This window comes from Pelmatolapia mariae, linkage group LG3_W (genome assembly GCF_036321145.2).
Source record: "Pelmatolapia mariae isolate MD_Pm_ZW linkage group LG3_W, Pm_UMD_F_2, whole genome shotgun sequence".
Classification (NCBI taxonomy): Eukaryota; Metazoa; Chordata; class Actinopteri; order Cichliformes; family Cichlidae; genus Pelmatolapia; species Pelmatolapia mariae.
The window spans coordinates 59188609-59194970 of record NC_086229.1 but is presented as its reverse complement, the minus strand read 5'-3'; the positions used below and the strand labels follow the sequence as shown (position 1 = coordinate 59194970).

The window sequence follows — 6362 nt, the reverse complement described above, 5'->3', positions numbered from 1 at the left end:
GATTAATCTTTGCTTAGTCAGATACCTGCTGTGTTCAGTCCATCATATTAAAAAACAAACAATAGCACGATCCGTGTGATTTTGCATCCATTTCCAAATTGAAGTCAAGCAGCCCAGTCTCATACATAGGTAACAGAAATGTCTCTAATGTAAACGTGTACAGTGTAGTGTAAGCATTAAAAGATCATAAAGGAAACACTACTATTTATGTGAAACTAATTGTAATAAAAATGAGCAGGTGATATATAGATTTAAAAAGAAAGAATCTGAAAACAACACTTTTTTTGGTCTAAGTGGTCAAAATAGAAAACAGAACTGATGTTCAAGAACAAACCTTAGCATGCACTAATATTACACATCTCGATTGTTGTGGTGAACAGACATGTTGCTTTTAAAACCACATGCAGTGTGTGACCATGACTGTCCACTGAGACCATGAACGCCACTTCGCTGAAATCTTCTTCTTCTTCTTGCCATCAAAATGGAAGCAGAAAGAGCACGAGCTGCTTTGATCTACTGAAAGGAAAAAGCAGAACATATGAGCTGAAACCGTTAAGATAGAAACAATCGCTCAATGCAGTGTCTCACGTAGCTTAGCCTGTTACAACTGTTGATACAAGCTAAATACAGTCAACACACAGTGTCAGGGAACTCCAGTGTGGGAACTAGTGGCTTTAGGTTTGTAGTCATTTAACTTTCATCCATTCATTCATTAATTCAGGAGGAAGAAATGTCTGGTTGATGCAGGCTGGTTACATGCATTTGGTCCCATGCTGTCTTTAACCAAATGACTTGGTTCACTTTATGGTTGGGCTGTATGTGGGGTTATATCATGTTATTTGGGCAGGAGTACCTGTCCTCTGTTAGACTTAGAAAGTTTCTCCATAAGCAGAGCTTCTAACTCTTATAGGTTTTAGCACATCTGTAGCTGTGCAGGCTGACAGGTTTTTGGTGGCTCTTTCTACCCCACACTGGTTGTGAGTGTGTAAATAGCCCCACTAGTTCTTTTGGGTTGCAGTTAACTTGGGAGGAAGGGGTGGGTCTGCCAGGACTAGATGAATAAAAATGATCTGGGATACATAAATTTCATAATGAATGCAGATATCTCTATCAAGTAAACCTGGCCTGAGGGCTGCCATTTTTTAGATTCAGTTATTTCTCTTAGAAATGTTGGATCTAAATAATGAATGTGTTACAGTCAAACTGACACTGGTCAGTGTAAATGGCTCATTGGGACATAGAAACCTTTAAATTAAATACCATCACCTGATATCGAGTGTCAAACAATATCAAAGTTGTAAAAGCTGTTTACAGTCAGAATTTATAAAAACTATGATTGTAAATTAATTCAAACAAGTGAGCTTTTCTCTTTGTGCTGAATATCAACACTGTGACTTCTTAGACTGTAAGCTTTACATCAGCACAGTTGTAGAAGCCGTCACTCCAAATGTCTTTTGATAACAAGAAAAAAATACCTTGTCAGTACACGGCCTGAAGTTCTTCTCCAAACATCTTCTGCCATCGGCTTTGTCTGCTGGTTTGAAGACAATAGACCACAAAAAGATCATTTAGTCACTTTGTCTGCATCATGCAGCTCGAATGTGTTGTGCAACGATGTTGAATAGCCGTCGTTATCCCTCTGCTGTGTCAGTAGGATTGTACTGTACAGCATCTCATTGATATGTGAGGAATGCTAATGTAACACGATAACAGACGTCTGGTCTTACATCATTAAAATATAACGGGCAGGAGATATTTAGATATTTTTATATTTATATTTTATAGCTAACAGATATTACTAAATAGATAGAATTTACTAGATAGCTGGATGAACATGAAAAATATGTCCATAATCACAAATGACCATGAGAGTCACCAGAACTGGACACTCAAAAGACGTCCTTAAATGCTCTTTAAGTGGCAGAACAAACAAACAAACAAACAGTTAATCGCTTACTTGAGATGAAATCTGCTCAGCTACTTTGAAAACAGCTGGTTCCTCCTTTAACAGGACGACTGCTCAGGGGTAAGGCCATCATGCAGTCCAGCAACCTTTATGGTTCTGCTTTGATTCATCAGGAACTATTAGGGAAACCTTTCAGTGCCTCCTGTGAAAGACACAGGCATAAACACACAAACATTTATTAACATGTTCCACAGTCTTCCAGTTTGATTTTCTCATCCTGTGGACAACAACGTACAGAGATGCAGGTTTATTGTTAACTTTTGTAAGGTTTCTTTACTGAACATATCCAGCTGCAGCTCCACTGTGATCCTGAACTGGATAAGCACTTAAGAAAATGTGTCAATAAATGCACATACATCAGCTTACTATATTTATCCAAACAGACGGGACCAATAATGCTTCACTGAGTTAGAGACTTTAACAGACTCTTCTATGTAAGAATGTCTCGTTGCTGATGGACCTGCAAACTTGACAACAAAGGTTTTTCAGACTACATGTGGCTGTCCTCTATGTCAGCTCACACATTTACATTCATGTCACACTTATTTCTGCTTTCCCATTTTTAACATTATTACTTACATTTTGATTGGATACCTTGATTTTGTAAATGATGAGATTACATAATTGGAATACAATTCAATACAATTCATGTATCCAATTCAAGGTTGCGGGAGGATGAAGCCTATCCCAGCTGATACAGGACAAAGGCAGGCTGCCAGTTATCGCAGGGCTAAGACAATACGTGTGACAGAAAATCCACTTAAATGTTTGATATTTCTAATAATAATCATAATTATGACTATTATTTAAAATATTATTTAAAGGTTTCTTTATAAATACATTTCAATTTTTTTATAACCCCTAGAATATAAACCTGAGCTGTTTCAGATTTTGAGTTCTGACCTCAGTGACCAGACTATGTCCTCACTGCAGCTCCCTCTTGGAAGTACGTCTGCTTCTTGTCTTCCCCCAGTGATGACCGCCTGCCCTTAATATCACGTACTGTACCTGAGGAACAAAACAGGACAAACACTTGCCTTCATTTAAGAAGTACATTCATACAGAGATAATCTATGGAAACACACTAGTTCACCCTTTGGGTGGAATCAGCTCCTGTGAAACATTTCTGTAAATGAACATCATGTGGAGAATGAATGAAATAAGTTCATCAGGTGACTCAGCAGTCTAGGGCTGTTCGATATAACGATATATATCGGATGACGATAGAAAAACGTCTATCGTTTCATTTTACGCTATCGTTTGTTTCGTGGTGTCGCAAAATAAACTGTTTATGGCAATATTTTTTCATCATTTTGATGGTCACTGTAGTGGCTATATTAATTTCTTAAAGTTCTCTCTTTCTCTTATATTTAATATAACCACACTACGGACGGACAAGCGCTTGTTTTTTATGCGTTTTCGTTAGCAACAACGACGGTAAAACCACGGCGTGTCCGTTTGTTTATTTTCCACATAAACCTTTCACAATAAAGCTCAAGATCCTGTTGAGGCTTTTCAAAATAAAACGAGTCACGTGAAAGATGCAGAGTATTTACGGATGAGAAGCAAAAAAGAGCCGCCAGGTGCTAAAAAATAAACCTTAGACTCAAACGTTAGAACAGACTTTTCTCCGCAGCATGCTGTGTAATAAATACTTACAAAGAAAACAGTGGCCGTTACAACTTATGTCTAAAAATGTATAGTTCCATGCATCAGCTAAAACACTCGACTCCAGGTACACGACGCCCAGCTGGAAACACTTCACGCAAGTCGAGATGCCCGAGATTCACAGAATTTACAGGAAATGTTACATTTTTGCAATTTATATCGTTATATCGACGATAGATTTCTTAATATCGGGATATGAGATTTTTGTCATATCGCACAGCCCTACAGCAGTCCCACACTGACAAATGAAACTTCTGTGGAAGAAGAATCTGGAATTTTTTGATTTCCAATCCAGTTAAACTATTAAGGATTAAGCAACAGTGCTCATCTTTGCTCTTCTGAAATCTGTGTTAAAAAACAACAAACATAAATTAGTAACAAAAATACAGCTGAGTAGAGGCTTTACAAACCACCAGCAGCCATAATGCTAAATTTTAATTTTCAAATGTTTCTGAGCCGTCTTCAACCTGCTTTTAACACAGAAAAGTCCCACAGTCAATGCAGCCTGACTCAATCCTAAATGTTCAGCACACACAGAGACACAGAGGTACTGTTTAAAGTTTAGTGTTAACCTGAGTCACTGATCATTTACAGTATTACAGAGTCTGTCAGTCTTTGCATGATTAGCTGACTCTCAGGTGTGACAGGTGTGCCAGCAGGAAAGAGTAATAAGAACCTGCATCCTGAGGTTTGTCATGCAGGATTAAACGAGCCAGGCTTTGTTCACACAGCTAGGATTGTATTTTACACTGACCCTGGGTCAGTACAAGTATCAAACAGTTTAAACGAAGCACTGAAACTTGCCCATATTTATAACAGATGCACTGAAGCTAATCGAGATATTTACTGTCAATCTGTGGCTGCAATTAATCACTTTACTGGAAACTTTATTAACTAGTAACTTCATCAGTCATGACAGAAGCTAATATTTCTGTCCCAACATCGTTTAGACAGTAACAGCTTTACTACAATATAAGCTAACGTTTCCACCGTAACTTTAAGCTAGCACCATAAAGACGGTAAAACACGTAATAATATCTACAAATGATATTAGCACTCGGTGTATTACTAACATAACCACTTTAACATTATTGATGCTCGCTGACTTTTAATAGTCATTCTATAAATGCTGTCTGTTTAAATGACCTACCTGTACACACTGCTGAATCCACCGGATTCCAGCCAGAGTGGATTCTGGAATCTTCCCCTTGTCTGTCTCTGCTGGGGGATCTGAGGAATCCATCCAGCCTGCAGCGCCACCACCTGCGCTTTCCACGCCGTCGCCTGCAGTGCCAACACCTACTTACTCCATCGCCTGCAGCTGCCATGCCACCATCTGGTTCTGCCTCGTCTCCACCAGAGGTCTCCGCGCCTTCTGGTCCTGCCTCTCCTCGTCCTGTTATGCCTTAAATCGGCTGGGCATCTTCACCATCGTGGACAACCTCCTCAACTGCATCGCCACCGTTGCCTTCCAAGCAGTTGGCCTCCTGAACTGCCTCGCCCACGCAGTTTCCTGGGCCCCTGGGCCTTTCATGGACATATTTTTGTTTGTTTGTTTTGTTTTGAACTGTTCCTGGGCCTCAGTGCTATTGTAGACACTCTGTTTTGGACTCTTAATAATAAGAGATTATGGGAAATACTGAACAGTGTTATAAAGCGTGGGACTGGACAAAAGAACTATCCCAAGTATTTCATTTGTAAAGATCATGAAGAATACAATATGGATGTTGTGGCAAATAGTCTCAATGAATTCTTTGTAACTGCTGGACCAAATTTAGCAAGAACAATCACTGATCCTGGGAAAGCACAGGAAAAACCGGATACACTGATTGACAGAAATCCATATTCGATGTTTCTCACAGCCGTTGACGAAAATGAAGTTTTTGAAATTGTCAAAAAATGTAAAAATCAGAAATCTTTGGATTGTAATGATATTGACATGATAGTGGTTAAAAGAGTCATTGAGGCTATTATAAAACCGTTTACATACATCTGTAATTTAACACTTCAAACTGGTTTATTTCCAGACAGAATCAAAATAGCAAAAGTTATACCTCTATACAAATCTGGCAACAAACACCATTTCACAAATTACAGGCCTGGCTCTTTACTACCTCAATTCTCAAAAATTCTTGAAAAACTGTTTAAAAACCGACTGGAAAAATTTATAGATAAACATAAACTACTCACCGAGAGTCAGTACGGATTCAGATCAAGCAGATCAACATCATTGGCACTATTAGATTCAATAGAATACATCACAAATTCCATAGACAAAAAGCAGTATGTGGCTGGGTTATTCATAGACTTGACAAAGGCATTTGACACTATAGATCATGATATATTAATAAGAAAACTGGAACGTTATGGTGTCAGAGGGGTAGCTTTAGATTGGGTCCGGAGTTATTTAGGTGACAGGAAGCAGTTTGTGAAAATAAATAGTGGTTGCTCCTTATGTATGGACATTGCTTGTGGTGTACCCCAAAGGTCAGTTTTGGGTCCAAAATTCTTCAACTTATACATTAACAACATCTGTAAAGTGTCCAAAGCATTAAAAATGGTTCTCTTTGCTGACGATACAAACATTTTTTGCTCTGGTGATGATCTGCAGAATTTATTGGAGGATATGACTAATGAAATAAGTAAAGTGAAGTTCTGGCTTGATAAAAACAAATTATCATTATATTTGAATAAATCTACACTTATGTTATTTGGAAATAGTAGTTTA

General features: G+C 38.3%; 1 long non-coding RNA gene across 1 annotated transcript; it reads right to left on the bottom strand.

The window, feature by feature from the left end:
* Positions 1-350: 350 nt before the first annotated feature.
* Positions 351-1993, bottom strand: LOC134624696 (uncharacterized). Its single transcript, XR_010093614.1, has 3 exons — positions 1958-1993; positions 1476-1534; positions 351-513 (listed from the first exon to the last, which is right to left on the bottom strand). It is a non-coding gene; the product is annotated as an uncharacterized LOC134624696 (long non-coding RNA).
* Between the last annotated feature and the right edge of the window lie 4369 nt (positions 1994-6362).